This window comes from Dreissena polymorpha, chromosome 2 (genome assembly GCF_020536995.1).
Source record: "Dreissena polymorpha isolate Duluth1 chromosome 2, UMN_Dpol_1.0, whole genome shotgun sequence".
Classification (NCBI taxonomy): domain Eukaryota; kingdom Metazoa; phylum Mollusca; class Bivalvia; order Myida; family Dreissenidae; genus Dreissena; species Dreissena polymorpha.
In genome coordinates, this window is record NC_068356.1 from 135,418,137 (window position 1) to 135,436,473 (window position 18,337).

General features: G+C 35.9%; 1 protein-coding gene and 1 long non-coding RNA gene across 13 annotated transcripts in view; one reads left to right on the forward strand and one right to left on the reverse strand.

The window, feature by feature from the left end:
- Positions 1 to 1,852: 1,852 nt before the first annotated feature.
- Positions 1,853 to 2,402, forward strand: LOC127869120 (uncharacterized). Its single transcript, XR_008044413.1, has 2 exons — positions 1,853 to 2,170; positions 2,265 to 2,402. It is a non-coding gene; the product is annotated as an uncharacterized LOC127869120 (long non-coding RNA).
- A 4,980-nt stretch (positions 2,403 to 7,382) lies between these two features.
- The window catches only part of LOC127869101 (uncharacterized), a 68,207-nt gene continuing 57,252 nt past the window's right edge, over positions 7,383 to 18,337 (reverse strand). For 6 of the 12 annotated variants that reach the window (XM_052411422.1, XM_052411421.1, XM_052411419.1 and 3 more), the window contains 5 exons: positions 15,982 to 16,100; positions 15,289 to 15,417; positions 13,781 to 13,886; positions 12,126 to 12,219; positions 7,383 to 11,050 (listed from right to left, as the gene is read on the reverse strand). The gene's annotated coding sequence lies outside the window, so the exon portion shown is untranslated. Of the gene's footprint in view, positions 11,051 to 12,125; positions 12,220 to 13,780; positions 13,887 to 15,011; positions 15,127 to 15,268; positions 15,418 to 15,981; positions 16,101 to 16,928; positions 17,131 to 18,337 lie in introns of those variants that run through there. The other 6 variants (XR_008044402.1, XR_008044403.1, XM_052411416.1 and 3 more) reach the window with 6 other exon arrangements.

Here is an 18,337-nt window from a genome sequence, read left to right on the forward strand (position 1 = left end):
GGTGTTAAGGGTTAGGGTTAGGGAAAGCTGTTTAATGTTAAGTGTTGCGTACCGGTAAAGTTCAATCGTCCCCAATAGTATAATGCGATCATTTCGGCATTGAAATTAGTGTAATTTAAATGGTAAAACCACATATACTGGAATGTTAATCTTGCAGAAATTCATCTACAAGCATGATTATAAAACGATTTTAATGATTATTCGACCAATGTCCAGTGTGACCATTGGAGTGCTAGACAAGATGAGTGATGTGAATATTATGGACAAAATGAATGGGCATGTAAGGGATGGGATGCGGATCCGATTGGGAAGAATAAGTGTTCAATTTTCGAATTACCTTACTAGCAAATACGATGATCTCCATATATTTAAATTTCAGATTGGAGAACAAGATTACAAAAATACACAACGATACGCATGCATTCCATTCACGTCATTCTCTCTTGTTTCGTATGCTTGATCTTTTATCCCTTAAGCCACATATTGCGACAAAATCAGTGGCAGTCTTGCTCTAGGCTTGAAGAATGTTAACACACTGTTCAAAGCTTTATTTGTTCAAATATCTCAGTTATTGAAATATAGTTGAAAAGCATCTTAAGTGCATAAAAGACGTGTTCTTGCAGTTTGTGCCGATATCTTAATTAAGGTTTTGTGAATACATCCTTGAATACGTCTGAAATCGGTGACAAAATTTCACTTTGCGTGAAGTATAACCGTGCATAACCGTGCAGTACACAATGAACTTTTAAACAAGAACACAGGCTAATAAAAAAGTAATTCTGATGTATTTTACACTGCCATAAGCAGCATAAAATCTGTATTTTATGTACTCGTTGAAATTCTTGTTTTAAAAAGTGCTTGTTCCAGTCAAATCTCTGTGTATGTATAGTATTGAAAGTGTCGTTAAATGGTTTTACCAAAACATACTGTTATGTGTGGCGTATTCTGCAATAACTATAATGTCAAGTAAAATAGTTGAATGAAATCCACAGGATTCAAATCCGGGACCTCTGCGAGTCAGATATAACGCGCTTCCTCTGTGTCTGTCAGGCTTAAATACTGTTCAGCCTATTGAAAGTGATATTATGGGCATCTAACAATTTATAGGTGTATATCGCAGCCGTTTTTTTATTTTTGGTGTTTTCACTTCATATACACTTATATTTGTTAATGCAGCAGCAACATCCTATAATGCTAAAACAAGATCCCGGAAAGAGAAAAATAATGCATTTGAATATGAAAATGATTCGATTTCAATGTGAATCAAAATTGAGTGTTAGTGCAGATTCGTTCATACGACACAAGGGCACTATTTTGTTGAACGTATCATTTCGGCTTAGAGGACTGGGTGAGTCATGTAAAATATCGAGTATAATATATATTTTTATAAACAATTAGAAGAAAGATGAGTTGCAGATAATTGGACAGTTACCACATTTTAACTAACTCTTTTGGCCTGTTAATTCTTTTCAGCTCAAATCAACAGTGAACAAGGGACAAAATTGTCACAAAACCAGGTTTTCATTGTGAAAAAAAAATCTGATAAAGGGAGAAAACTCAAACTGAACTTTTGAAATGAACAAACAAAATTAACCCCCTTTGTAAGTTTGTTTTAAAAAAAAATCTATTTTTAGTCGTGGCGACCTTGACATTGGAGATTTTGACATGGTTCTTTCGTGCGACACACCGTCCCATGATGGTGAACAAATGTGCCAAATGATTTTAAAATCTGACAATGAACGACATAGTTATGGCCCGGACAAGCTTGTTCCGCCCGCCCGCCAGCCAGCCAGCCAGCCAGCCCGCCCGCATTCGCCAATCTAATAACCAGTTTTTTCCTTCGGAAAACCTGGTTAAAAATGCCCATAATATCACTTTTAAACGCCTTGTAAGAAAATAAACGCACTTTAAAAATTATCATTACAATGCATTCCAGACGCTTTACTCTATTAATAAATGTATTTCCTTTACAGCTCAACCGATTTTTACAACTATGCCCCAGATCTGAAAGGTTACTGCAATACATGATTGAATTAATACCTTAATGATCTTGGGAGTAAATATTTCAGTTTTTTGTTTTCAGTTATTCATTTAACATCTCCAGACTTATCAGAAAGTTACAGTCAGGTCCAGCTGTTAAATCTTCATACTAGTATTCAACAACTGACCTGTAAGTGTGATTATGATTCTTTTGTTATGCATACATGCATTGCACTCGACAACACCGTCTTCAAATAGTGATGCTTTTTGGTATTTTATTTCAGATGTACATCGATGATGAAGTTACAATCTGGACAAGATCTGACAGACGCAATTAAGTGAATCGACATTGTGACGGTTGTTTTATCGAAATTATGTTATTAACGGTATATGGTGATTAAAATGTATTTAACAAATTACAACATGCTTGCTCTGTGTAATAATAACGAAATCAAAAGCCATTGCTTCGATTATCATCGGTTGACTTCAGTTATCCTCGGTTATCATCGGTTGACGTCAGTTATCCTCGGTTATCATCGGTTAACTTCAGTTATCGTCGGTTATCATCATTTATCATCAGTTATAATCACTCTCATCGCATCATCATTGAATATACCACTTGACATAATTCGATAGTAATATAATAATGATTCTTTAATAAAATATGTATCGGTAATTCACATTTATATTCAACAAACAATGTTTAATAAATACAAACATTCACATATCAGGCATTAAGCAAACACAAAACGCACTGAATGTTTCTACATGACACTTGATGAATCTTTGGGTAAATATGAGCCTCGTTCTGGGAAAACGTGGCTTAATGCACGTGCTTAAAGTGTCGTCCCAGATAAGCCTGTGCCGGATAAGCGTACATACGCCGTATGCTGCTATATGGTGTTGTACGACGCAGACGGACAAGCGTACATACGCCGTATGCTGCTATATGGTGTTGTACGACGCAGACGGACAAGCGTACATACGCCGTATGCTGTTATATGGAGTTTTACGACGCAGATTTCTTCTTACACGGACTAATGACGAATAGCGTTCCACTCTGCAACATAGACACTCAAAATGTTAATTTAACAACACTTGCAAAATTTTGTTTCGTTTTTATTTGTGAGCGTTAGCTCACAAATAATGTAGAGACAATTTTGCAAATCAGTATAGGCTTTACTACGTTAGGAACTGTAACCCGTGACTGCCTGTGTGTATAACTGCAGTAAAATTAAGCAGACGACAAATGCTAGGCTAGGAGCGTCTGCTCTAACCACCGCATCTGCCTGTTTATAGTTCCCACTGGTACACTAAATTTTGTGTATGTATTTAAAAGTATTTAACAGCTTGTAAGACAACGTTGGCCAGTCTAGTGTTGATCATTGAAATCTGTACATATTGGCTGCTTTCAGGGGAAAAGGGGCTTAATGCATGTCAAATAAGATTAGCCTGTGCACACTGATTAACAACACGTCTCAATATGTGCTTCAAGACACACTCTTTATAAATTTGAATTGGTTGTGGTCACTTCAAACTTGCGATATAAAAAGCTATCACATACTTTTGAAAACTGAGTTGCGTCTAAGATTAAAAAACAGCGAACAACGTCAGTGCCTTCGGCGCCTTGACTGAAAGTTAATTTTGTGCTGTTGTTTTTGTAAGCAAACAAATAATAATATTATGAATCTTTCGGCTGGAAGGTCATATCCATCAAAGTTTTCTTGTCGGTCCCGCGACTTCGAGCCTTAAGGAGTCGACTAATAAATGCAAGGGGAATGGGTGGAGCAGAGCGCCGTTGATATTTCTATTAAAGGCATGGACGATAAAATACATATTGGGTGTATAACTTTTTTACTAATTCGCCAGGAAGCTCTATACGATGTATAATGATAGATACATGCGACCTCAGGTCATATGATCTCCGGTTCCAGCGACGAACCTTTTTAGTTAGTGCTCACAGTGAAGACCTTTTAGTTGGTCGAACGTCTAATGAAAACGAAAAATACTAGAAGGTCATGCTTGAGAGCGGTCTCAAATCATTCGACCCCCTGGTGCCAGTGTGTAACCACGAGGCAACGAATCGGCTCAAATAATTTAGCCTATGAAAACGGGGCTTAATGCAGCCCGCACGTGCTTATTAGGTACGACACTTTACGTTTTTATGATATTTTTCGTTCAAATTTAGTCTCTTCTTAGCGAAAATTTTAGCAAAAGGCTAAGCCCCCCGTGCTCATAACAATACCATGCCTCGCTCGTTGTCGTTGTCCGCTTCCCTGAGCAATAGGCAAACAAATCTGTGGACGGTAATCACACAAATAATGAAAATGAACAGGTCGCTTTATTATTTGAATAACCGACGAGTTTCATTCAGATGTTATCAAATTATGAAACTCAATAAATATAATAATATTATCAGGATATTTTTTAGACCGATGATCAGACCTCACACTTGGGCATGTTGGTCCAAAAAAATGTGTTAAACATTAAAAGCTAAATAACAGTTAACTTCATAGCGACACGATTCAGATGCATGTGCAATACAAAGACAGGACACTTCAATTTAATGACCCTTTAATTACTAAATAATTAAACACATACCAGAAAACTAGAACTGTGACTGTCTGAGAAACGATTACATAAAAACAAAACGATAATCAATAGGACAACAACATCTCGAATTTATTAAATTGATGTTGAAACAAAGCATCATATAGCTAACACTCATTTCATTAAGAAGTCGAAATAAAGCGTTAAAAGGATAAACAAACATACATATAGTAGATATGTTGTCCGCCTCGAGATCGGGAGGTCACGTGTTCGATCCCCACTGTCGAATCGTTCTTTAAATCTCCCCATAGACACCAAGTACTAGTTCTAGTCCGAGGAAATGGAGCGTTTCAAATAAGTTTAAGGCTTTCCCAATCGTGATACATCGGCTATCTCGGATTCCTCCTGATCCAGAGTGAGGCTTTCCATGCAATCGAGCTAAAATAAATAGGTTAGACTAAACTAAACTAAGGCGAATCTACAAAGCGGCTGTGTGTGTCCATCTTTGTTCATCTTTAGCAACATAAAATAGTTCAGTTGTTTCAAATTAATAATGTTCTTATAGCTAGTTACTATTCAAAGGTTATGATGTACCAAAACACCGATACTCACAAGTATTTCAGATAGAAATATCGTCACAAGATGACCTACGTGCGCCAGTAACCGTAAAATCTATTCCGTAGTGAAGTTATACGACCCCTTGCTTGTCAACTTGTTTTTCTTGGTATATCATATTACGTTCTTGATGGATCATTATATTAAGTACCTTTTATTTGATAGTTTCAATGCGTATGTTATTAGCAAATTGTATGATGTTGGTCATTAAAACTTAAATGGTCGAACATCTGGATTAAAAAATATGAGCCGCGCCTTGGGAAAACCGGGTTTACTGCATGTGCGTTGTGGTCCAAGATTGGCCTGTTCAATTCGAAACTATCTGCTTGTATGGAATTTTTCAAGGGAATTATCGTTTAAATTATCAGCCAGTCTATGTGGAAAATGTCGTTTCAGATTAGCCTTTGCTGTTTGACACTTTCCACTTGTATGGTACTTTTGTTTTAAGGAATTATCCTTAAAAAGAAGCCACCCGTTTATGTGGAAAGTGCCGTTCCTGATTAGCCTTTGTGGATTGGGCAGGTTAATCTGGGATGACATTTTATGAACATGCATTAATGCTAATCTGGGACGACATTTTACAAACATGCATTAAGCCCAGATTTCATATTTTATCTTTATATAGGATTATATTCCATGAACTTTTCTTATTAGCACAGTATTTAGTTTTGGCCTTTTTTTTACCATTTTCTGTTCAGAAGCAAAGTGAAAATGACTACATGCGAACAGCATAAAACCAGAACAGCATGCACTTAAAGGGATCTTTTCAAGTTTTGGTAAATTGACAAAATTGAAAAAAAGTTGTTTCAGATTCGCAAATTTTCGTTTTAGTTATGATATTTGTGAGGAAACAGCAATACTGAACATTTACCATGGTCTAATATAGCCATTATATGCCTCTTTGACGATTTAAAAACCTGAAATTATTAAGCGTTGCAACGCGAACCAATTTAATAATTTGGAGAGTTCTGTTATTGTCGTGTAATTTTGTGAAACTACTAAGATTGCTTATATAAAGTACAAAATACATCTCTCATACATACTTGGCAGGATGGCCGAGCGGTCTAATTGGTTTTTACTCCAGGACTCCGGGGGTCACTGGTTCCAGCCCCGCTGAAGGCTTCTTTTTGCATGTTTTTATTTTATTCTTGTTTTTTTTTTACTGGAGCTTTTTAGATCCAATGTTTACATTTATCAATATAAAGCATTTAATGAAAAACTTCAAAACATGCCAAAATCTGTGAAAAGGCCCCTTTAAATCGTCTCGTTCGTTTGATTAATAACTGAACTTCTTGAACGAGCTTACAATTTTCTTCCTAGGTCAACGTTTGTATGCCAAACATGAGTTTTTATGCACTAATTGGATGAAATATACTCGTGGTTATAAACATTTGCACACGAACGTCCTGATAACGCAAACATTTAAAGAAACAATGGTCCACATCTTCGGTGTGGTATCATCAATATTGATTCCTTAATGAGATAATAATTGTATTAGATATGATCTGGTGACCTAGTTTTTGGATGCACGTGACCCAGATTCGCACTCATTCTAGATATCGTCAATATAAGTATTCAGAGAACGTTGACTGCAGATCGATTAATAAAAGAAGCCTCTGCAGTGAAAACAAGTTTTTTTCTAAGATTTGACCTTTAGTTCTAGTTTTTTGACACATGCGACACAGATTCTAACCGTCGTCAAGATATTTTCAACATACTCATTCTGAGAAAGCTTAAATTTTACAGTATTCACTACGGATGCTAGTTGAGCTCAACGCTGATAAAATGTAACAATAACTTTTCAGCTTTAAGCCGAAACTTATCAAGTGTAATCTAGTTGGAAAGAATTTAATAATGATAAACATATACACATTTGTTTAAGTGACATTTTTTGCAGATCATGTAATTTTCATAGTCACAATTACAAAACTTGTAGCACAGTATGGTCATACCTGATGAATTTAATAACGCACATACACTATTCACCTTATCTTGTAATCGATTATATAAAAATATATTTATCCAATGTTTATTTCTTATAACGCACATACACTTTTCACCTTATCTTATAATCGATTATATAAAAATATATTTATCCAATGTTTATTACTTATAACGCACATACACTTTTTACCTTATCTTATAATCGATTATATAAAAATATATTTATCCAATGTTTATAACTAATAACGCTCATACACTTTTTACCTTATCTTATAATTGATTATATAAAAATATATTTATCCTATGTTTATTACACAAAATTCATGAGTGACTTACGGGTGCAGATAGTGAGAACTTATTTAAAATACTTAAAGTAAATGACTTGACATGTTCAGAGGTACACAACACCTATTCAACAAGGAGACAACATTGTATTTGTTTGTTTAAGGATATAACATATCTAGAATACAAATAGAGACAATAGCAGTTTTGACATTTTTAAGTACATTACATCATTATCCCTTGACTTTTAATTGACTTATTTCCAATAACCAATTTTAATTTGTATTTCTTATATAAGAATAGATAATTTAGAATAGATAACTTAAGATATTTTTACAAAACAATGAAACATATTTTCAAGAAGTTCAATTTCAAGAGTGCTTTTAATATTATTAAATGAAAAACATGGCATATAACAAGGTTTTTCAATTTAAAGCATGGTTTTCTGTTTACCACAAGCCCACAGCAGTCATTTGATATACATCTGTACTACATTTTTGTGTATATATAAGTTTCATAAAGTAAATTACACAAGCGTTGCATCTTAAAGATTGAACAAAAATGAAAATGATTTGAACATATGCATGAAAACAGTGAAATAGTTTAACTGATTGAACAACAATACAGTATTTATTTACACTGACAATTCATTTGTTTTTCATTTTTTAAATAAAAATGGCAAAATGTAAAACGCATAGTCAACACGAATTTCATCAGGCTATTAGCACATTTAAGCACATCAAAATATGTTCTGGTAAATGGGGATCTACATTTTATACATATAAAGCACAGACATATTATGTCCGTATGCAAACACCTACACTTGATGAGCAATTGATCACCTTTGTAATAACTTTGTAATCAAACGACTGAACTATATTTTCATAGTATTTTTTTTTGAAATCACAACACACTTTCAATGCATAATAATATTCTTTTTCCACTTGAATATTCTTTAATCAGAATGCAAGAAATCAGCACAAACACATCAATAAAATAAACATGTAAGTGTCTTCAAGTCATATAAACTTAAATATTTGATAACAAATTAAGAGTACAAGGCATAACACAATCAATAAATAAATCAAAACTAATGTCAACAACCAAACTATCTGATCTTAAGATATTTTCTGGTGTTTTTTAATTGGGAGATTTCTGGAAACTGGCCGCAGTGAATGCACTCCATTAACAGCTTATGTGGCCATGTCAACGTGTAACAAATTGTAACATAACTCGTAAATTGTCACATTCACTTATCAGCTGCACGTTCATAAAATATACTATAAAAAGTACAGCAAGTACAATGTATAGATTTATCATTAAAATATACACATTTCTGAAGAGACATTTTGTGTCAAACATTCACTTATAATCGTCATAATTACATGTTATTTTTTATTCTACAAATTCCATTAGACTAATTGTCGAGTATATCATGTAAATAATTTGATTTTCTCTATGAATTTACTTGTTATGTTGAGATGTGAACACATTAATTTTCTTACAAGGGAGACTGTGTTTTTATTTTTGAAGCAAACAACATTGCTCTAACCTGAGAACAAAAAGAGACAACTGCACTACTTAACAATTGCCAGCATATTACATCACTCTGCCTTGATTTGTAACTGACTGATTTGTTGCAGTTGCTCTATATATCAATTGCACAATTTACCTATATACAGAGATCCAACATTTATTGTTGGTAAAGTTACTGAGTGATTGAGAGGATGAAAATTTGGACTTGTAAATGTGTATATACACGATATAAAACATAAAAAACTATTATGTTCAAAAACAAATGTCAACACTTATGAGCATGTATATTAAATATCAACACAAAATTGGCAAAATCAAACATAACTTTGACATCAGTCATGATTTTTCATAATTCTTTTAATAATTCATTTTTAAATACTCAGTTTCAAAACATTGAAAGCTTTCCAAATAAAGAGGCATTATCTTATAATTTAACAAACCATATCAAGTCAAATAAATAAGGTAGTAGTAGTACATACAGAATTGACAATTGAAAGAAGATTAAATGATTTTGTCTTTATTTAATGAATATTCATTTCGAATACTGCCATACTTAACACGATTCTTGATAATACTTCTATATTGCATGTAACAACAGAAAACTGAAACTTGTTTTTTACATGAATATAATCCAATACATATTTTGTATATAATGTTACCAGCATAATTTAAACAGCTTTCAATTTTCTTAAGCTCAACGTATGAAATAATGTCTTAAGTACAATTTAATTTTCATGCATTTATCATTATCAGGTGCAAGTTTCATAAGTTATTGATAGACGTGCTATATTTGTGCTTAAAGTAATAATTAACATACACGACTTAATCAAATATCCTTTATATCATTATATTTAACTATATTTAACAAAAATATTCAATGTTTAATGAATGACACCATCAAAATTCAAAGTCCCCAAAGACATGACATATTGTTTTGCTTTGAACACATCTTTGCTGGTCACATTAATTTATGGTTTCCCCTTAAATTGTTGTGCTTTGTCATTCTGCCATTTCATTCTGAACAAGGTCATTTATTTTTCGCCCGTTACAGAGTTCAGAGATGAGATCTGTCAGAGTTTGTGCTTAACATACCATGAGGAATGTAGAGAATATCTATATATAAACAGTATTTATCTCTGAGCTCCTAGTTTTGACTGGGGTCATACGGTAACAACTGCTGCAACTGGCTGTGTTGCTGATTGTCTCTGAGCTCCTAGTTGTAACTGGGGTCAATTTGGTAACAAGTGCTGCAGCTGGCTGTGTTGCTGATTGTCTCTGAGCTCCTAGTTGTAACTGGGGTCACTATGGTAACAACTGCTGCAACTGGCTGTGTTGCTGATTGTCTCTGAGCTCCTTGTTTTGACTGGGGTCAATATGGTAACAACTGCTGCAACTGGCTGTGTTGCTGATTGTCTCTGAGCTCTTAGTTTTGACTGGGGTCAATATGGTAACAACTGCTGCAACTGGCTGTGTTGCTGATTGTCTCTGAGCTCTTAGTTTTGACTGGGGTCAATATGGTAACAACTGCTGCAACTTGCTGTGTTGCTGATTGTCTCTGAGCTCCTAGTTTTGACTGGGGTCAATACGGTAACAACTGCTGCAACTTGCTGTGTTGCTGATTGTCTCTGAGCTCTTAGTTTTGACTGGGGTCAATATGGTAACAACTGCTGCAACTTGCTGTGTTGCTGATTGTCTCTGAGCTCCTAGTTTTGACTGGGGTCAATACGGTAACAACTTCTGCAACTGTCTGTGTTGCTGATTGTCTCTGAGCTCTTAGTTTTGACTGGGGTCAATATGGTAACAACTGCTGCAACTTGCTGTGTTGCTGATTGTCTCTGAGCTCTTAGTTTTGACTGGGGTCATACGGTAACAACTGTCTCTGAGCTCCTAGTTTTGACGGGGGTCATACGGTAACAACTGCTGCAACTGGCTGTGTTGGCTTACCATGAGGAATGTAGAGAATATCTATCTTAAAAAGTATTTATCTCTGAGCTCCTTGTTTTGACTGGGGTCCATACGGTAACAACTGCTGCAACTTGCTGTGTTATCTCTGAGCTCCTAGTTTTGACTGGGGTCAATATGGTAACAACTGCTGCAACTGGCTGTGTTGCTGAATGACAAGTTTTATTTCGTCAATTGGCGTCTGCAAAAAAAGAACAACGTGATACTGTAAATGTGTTTCCGTCTATTTTTGATACCAAACGAAAAACAAAACTTGCATAGGGTGTTACGACTTATATGACTTGAATCCATAGATGAAACGATGGCTCGATTGGTCAATGTGGATTTGAGTGCTACTTAAAAGTACCCAGGGTACTCTTCAAGTATACTACAATATACCCCGGGTACAGAAAATACGCTTAAATGCACCCAGCCAATATTTCACTGTACTCGAGGTTTACTCCTACCCAAAATCCGATGTGATATAACGGGCTAACGAATTACGAAACTAAATTATCTTTGAAAAAAAACTGACTCAACATTCTTTGAGAATATGAGTTTCGATTCTACTGGGGCAATTTTACAGAACACTGATATAAATATGAACATACTAACTAACTTGAGAAAATGATCAAACAACGGCCAATTTAGCGTTAGTATTCCTGGGTACATTTTCCATAACCTGGGTACATTGTAGTATGTTTAAGAGTACCCGGGGTACTTTTAAGTAGTACCCGGGCTGACAAAGACCAATCAAGCAAAATGATGGACCTGGGACTATTGATACAATAATAATTAATAATAATTATTTTAGATAAAGTATAACCTCTTTATTACCAAATAATTTGGACTGGGTTTTTATAAAGATCCTTTTTATTATCAAATACTACCTCATCAAATATGACAATAAGCAAAGGCCTACTAGACGATAGTCCCAAAAACATGAATTCAGCGAGAGTTTTTCTGAGAAAACTCAGATGATTTTTATGAAGTAAGAAAATGGTTTGGCCACCATGAACCCACATTCCAATTTTGTGTCAAAACTCTACTACTTATGTCAAAGGAAACATGAATCCAAATAAACAAGAAGGAAATTTCACATGATGATAAATATATTTGGTTTCATCACACAAGAAGCAATACTTTTCGAGGTTCGAGGTTATACTAGAACGTACAGCTGGATGGATGTATCGACGAACAAGGGTCAATCTACATGCACCCACCCATCTCTGAATTCAGGGGCTTGCCAAAAATAAACACATCGCTTGAAAACTCACCCGTAGACTGAGGGTCCTGCTTCAGGGGGATGCTTAATGAGCTGTGACTACAAATGCTTCCAGAACAATCTCAATGCTTTGCTATCCGGGTTTCCTGGAAATAAAGTGAATCATGAGCAAAATGAAACAACAAAACTGAAGCTTTTTCAAGGATAAAAAACTGGCTCAACACGGTAACATAATTGTGAGTGTCTAAATAAGATATAAACTTTCATATAAACGAGCACACATATTTTAACTAAAGCTCGCCTTGTGCCCACGATGTTACAGAGCTGGGTAACCACTTGAAACTGTGTACACGTTCAATGAAATAAAATTAAACTATGTAGTTGTTATAAATTACTTTCATTTGGTTTTAAGACCAAATTTTATTTCAATGGCGTTTATACAAAACACAAATATCAAGTGGTGTGTAAGAAAGACCAGGGTTATATATAAATTGTTCTAGAACACTTTTTGAACATTCACCAATTGCAACAGATTTTGCTTTTATGGTTAAGTATAAGAAGAAGAAGAGCTTCGCTAATATATTGTTTTTTGTAAAGGTGAAGGGACCTATCTCAATACTTCATCAAACAGAAGGAGGGATGGGTGGAGAGGGTGTATAGTGTGAAGATGTGGTCTTTTATTACATTATCTTTCAAAAATGAAAAAAAAGTTACATAACTTGCCTACACAGTCCCCTTATGATAGTTAGCATGTGTTCCAAGTGCGAAATCAATAGCCATGATGCTTAAGAAGTAAAGTGCACCAAATCACAAAACTTAACCAAATTTTCAATGTTCTAAGTATAAAAGGGGCAATAATTCTGTCAAAATGCCAGTCAGAGTTAAATAACTTTGCCTGCACAGTTCCCTTATGGTAGTTAGTAATTGATGCAAGTATGAAAGCAATAGCGTTGATACATTAGAAATAAAGTGGACATAAACACAAAACTTAACCTAAATATCACTTTTCTAAGTATAAAAGGGCACATAATTATGTCAAACTGCCAGCCAGAGTTATCTCACTTTGCTTGCCCACTCCCCTCATGATACATGTAGTAAGTGTAACAAGTTTGAATGCAATAGCTTTGATACTTTATAGAAAAGTTGAACTTAACACAAAACTGTTTATTGCATCAAACATGTGCTCAAGATGGTTCCGGAATATGCCCTTACTAGACAGGGCTATACTTCTAATAGGGGTCGCATGAAACAACAGTTATAATATACACACCCTAGTTGTATTGAATCCTGTCAAACTGACACCTGTTTGTTAATTGAAAACTCTATTAATATGGGCATTGGTCATAAATCTGAGACATGGTGGGTGCGCGAAAATGATATCTCCTTAAAATAAGTGATTCCACAGTTTGACGTCATTGAAATGTGCGTAAAAAACGTCAAACTTTGTTTAAATTATAGATTGGTGGACAAAACTAGTCATAATGTGCGCATCTTTATCAATAAATTTAATATGATTTATGACAAACACATGTTTTGTGGATATTCTTCAAACATATTATATTTTAATACTTGCGTTTATATATTTACTCTAGTGAAAAACATAACATCTTTCATTTGTGCATGGAAACCAATTATTATTTCAATAACATAAATCTGTACTCAAATAAAAATATATAATGCGTACGTTAAAACAAAACACATACTTACAAGAGTAGGTAAGCTGCTTGAAATTATCACATGGTTTCTTGGCTTCCTCAATTGCATGGTTTCTCCTTGCAGACTTTGATGCCACATTACGCAGTCAACTTGTTTACTGCAAATGGCAAAACAACATTTTACAGATAACGTTTAAAGATTATTTCTTAGCTGTAATCAAATCCCTTATCATTCAATAAGACACTAGTTTTTCTGCATATATTCTGCAAACAGAGAAAGAGTATGCAATTTTTAAAGGAACGTTTTTGGTTGTTCTTGCTACTGCCCTGTGTAAGAGTCCCTTTATTTACAGATAAAGATGGAATATTATTACATAAATTGGTTTAAACGTGTGCAATATGTTTAACAATTATTATTCAAACAGAACTAATACAGTTCATGGAATAAAATAAAATACATATTAAACAAAGATACGCTTGTATATTTAAAAAAAAGCCTACTTTAAATAATCATCAAATTAAAAGCAGCCAAAGCATATCACAATACCATACAATATGTAATGCAATATATTGGTATAATTTGTAGTTACCGGTAAATCTGTTTTTATGTGTTGGCGTATTAATTTCTTTTAGTTATGTCACTGACTTATGTCAATCAACTTTCTCACAACATATTTGAACAAGTCTCTTTAAAATCTTACACTTTCTTACTTCCATGACCATCCAAGCCCATATGACCATAACATGACCCACAGGTCAGTACAGGGGCAGGGTGCAGGCCATCCTTAACATGACCCACAGGTCAGTACAGGGGCAGGGTGCGGGCCATCCTTAACATGACCCACAGGTCAGTACAGGGGCAGAGTGCGGGCCATGACCCACAGGGTGCGGGTCATGACCAACTGGTTAGAACAGGGGCAGGTTGCGGGCCATGACCCACAGGTCAGTACAGGGGCAGGGTGCGGGCCATCCTTAACATGACCCACAGGTCAGTACAGGGGCAGGGTACGGGCCATCCTTAACATGACCCACAGGTCAGTACAGGGGCAGAGTGCAGGCCATGACCCACAGGGTGCGGGTCATGACCAACTGGTTAGAACAGGGGCAGGTTGCGGGCCATGACCCACAGGTCAGTACAGGGGCAGGGTGCGGGCCATCCTTAACATGACCCACAGGTCAGTACAGGGGCAGGGTACGGGCCATCCTTAACATGACCCACAGGTCAGTACAGGGGCAGGGTACGGGCCATGACCCACAGGTCAGTACAGGGGCAGAGTGCGGGCCATGACCCACAGGTCAGTACAGGGGCAGGGTGCGGGCCATGACCCACAGGTCAGTACAGGGGTAGGGTGCGGGCCATGACCCACAGGTCAGTACAGGGGTAGGGTGCGGGCCATCCTTAACATGATAAGAAGAGGCAGAGTGCAATAAAAATAAAACATAATAAAAGCAAATTTGAATATAGCAATATGCTAAAATATATTCTTAAACATAACAAACTAGTTAATATTAAATGGTTGAGAATATACTAATATCATACAGACATATTTGCATTCATACCTCTCGTAGTTTAATGCATATGCACCACTGTTGTTGATGTTTAGTATACGACTGCTGCTGAAACTGTTTTTGCTGCTGTGCTGACGTGGCTTGGTTGCTAGGATTCCGCTTGACACTGAACAACGGCCACTGAAAAATAAGTTATATTGGATAATTTGTTATAATGTAATCAAAGATGACAAGTGGTTCAAGGGATTTAATGCTTTTGTTGTTTTTATACACAAATATTAACACACTTCTGTGCACACTATTAGGTAATCCCCCTGAATAAAATATAAGTAACACAGCCTCTGTATTTCCATGTGTGGTGAGATACAGAAACAGTAAATTAATATTATGCAAGAGAGTTACTTGGCCAATGATAAGTTAGAGCTTTGTCACAAAATGATAACTAAACCTCAACCCAGACTTCATGGGGCTCACATGATTGAAGTTTCATCTGATTCCCTTTAGAAATGTAGACATATACATATGTGGTGAGGTAAAACTATGTTTACATAAAACGCCCCTCTAACAGACCAACTTACAGAACATTGACTCCCATATAACCTCTGCATGGTTTGTGGGATTTAATACTCATTGTATTCACATCTCCACCCTGCAGGTCATGTTTTTGTAATATTACTGTGAGATTGGAATGTTAATAGATAATAGATTATAGACTGAGGCTGCTGCTTGAGCCCAGATTGGTACCAATTTGACCTTCGGCATGGAAGCCCCTTTCTCTAAAGGGTCACGCTTGGCACAGTTGCACAGTTCTTTAGATGGTCGTGATTTTCAGGGTACTGTTCCATGTTGATTGACAAGTTGTCCTGTAAAATAAAATATCAACAAACTTAAACTCCAGTAGCATCAGCAAGAGATAATTCTATTCATCACTTAGAATGTCCTTTACTTAAGGCAAGTAACCATGTGACAAAATTAGACATATGATATAAATTATACAAAGCATTACACAGTTTTGTAACATGAGCAGCAAACTTAAGAGTGTATGAACTAATATGAAACTTACGCTAATTGCATAAATTCTGGTGGCATTAATGCTTAGTCGAGTCGCAACTTTTCCGACATTTCACACACCAAAAACATGAAGAAAGATAAAACCAACAAAATACTCCCGGTTAGAAGTCTGGTTTACATTGATCGTGTGTACAATGTTCGATATGTTTAACAGTCTGGTTCACATTGATCGTGTGTACAATGTTAGATATGTTTAACGGTCTATGTTCTTCATTAAACAAGACAATGCGATCTGGCTGGTTACTAAACTTGTAAAAGATAGTATGCCCAAAAACAATATTGAACATTTTCATGATGATCCAATAAAACTTATTTTGAAACGGATAGCAGATGTTAATAAGTGTCAACACTTTTGCTTTTATTGATTTTTTGGTTTTTAAGGAAGCATTTCATTATCAAAATCCAGTTTTTGCGGTAAGTGGTTTCCCTGACGTGCCTGTGCAGATTGCGTTTCCCAGAGGTAAGTGGTTTCCCTGACTAGCCTGTGCAGATTGCGTTTCCCAGACGTAAGTGGTTTCCCTGACTAGCCTGTGCGGATTGCGTTTCCCAGAGGTAAGTGGTTTCCCTGACTAGCCTGTGCGGATTACGTTTCCCAAAGGTAAGTGGTTTTCCTGACTAACCTGTGCGGATTGGGTTTCCCAGATGTAAGTGGTTTCCCTGACTAGCCTGTGCGGATTGCGTTTCCCAGAGGTAAGTGGTTTCCCTGACTAGCCTGTGCGGATTGCGTTTCCCGGATGTAAGTGGTTTCCCTGACTAGCCTGTGTGGATTGCGTTTCCCACATGTAAGTTGTTTCCCTGACTAGCCTGTGCGGATTGCGCAGGCTGTCAAGTGACCTTTTTTCAAAAAGTAGGAAAAAATAGGAACTACTTTTGCAAGAAAAGTTGGAAAAAAGTAGGAAAAAGTAGGAACTTTTCCCTCAAAAGTAGGAATACATAATACTAATTTTTTAGACACAGGTCCATGAAACATAGCTTGAAACAGAGCCGGAGTGCCATCACATGTTCTTTATGGATACCCACTTGAAGCTACCTTAAGGGCCGAGAGGATTTCAGCCTTTTGTATCTGTTCCTTGTGTGATGGTTGTACTTGCATACAGATATATGTATCCCCACCACCCTGAGAGCTGCTTGGCTCTGGGGCACTTCCACGTTTTTGTGAATTATCATGCATGTATTTCATGTTTTCCTTGTGTTTTTATCCATCTGCATGACTTATCAGTTGATTAGCACCAGAATTACAACAAGATGGACTTCATTCAGACAGTACAATATCTTGCAAACTCATTGCCTGTATCTCTCTTGCACCATGATCCAAGTGTTTTTCCACTGTTGTCCAACTTCTCCATCCATGAAGGGTTAAACTTTGTTTTCCCACTAGGCATTTTAGCACTTATAGTGCATCTATGATAATTAAGTTTCAAGCAAAGCTACCCTGTTAAAGAAGTATAAGTAGATGCTGTTCATTTTGGTGTATCATCCAATAAGTGGTTAGAGGTCTTCTGTGTATCAATATAAAAATGGTAATATATTGTGCAATAAAAATGGTAATATATTGTGCATGTTATATCCTTAAGCAGAAGACCAAATTTATTTAGTGATACACCAACTTGTTGTACAAGATTAATACTAGTATATAAAGCAGTGTCAATGCTCTGCTACAGCTACATTGTGAAACCTTTAAAATTGACAATAGGGAGCAGTTATAATAACTTAAGTTACATTCAAACTCACTGGTCATTGCAGAGCAGATTATGCAACTGGAGATAGGACCTTATCACCTGACATCTTTTATGACATCATTGATTGGGCAATGAAACAGTTGCACTACATTGTTTATTCCAGTTTCAAATAATGGTTTTTTCATTACGGTATTGATTACTTCGCCGGAGTGTAATAATGCCGTTAAATAATTTTAATACTACGCTGTAACACCTTGAAGTTACCTCACTAACTATGGCATCATTAGACAAGAACTGTGTTTGTCAGAAACACAATGCCCACTATTGCGCCGCTTTGAAATAAAATTTCA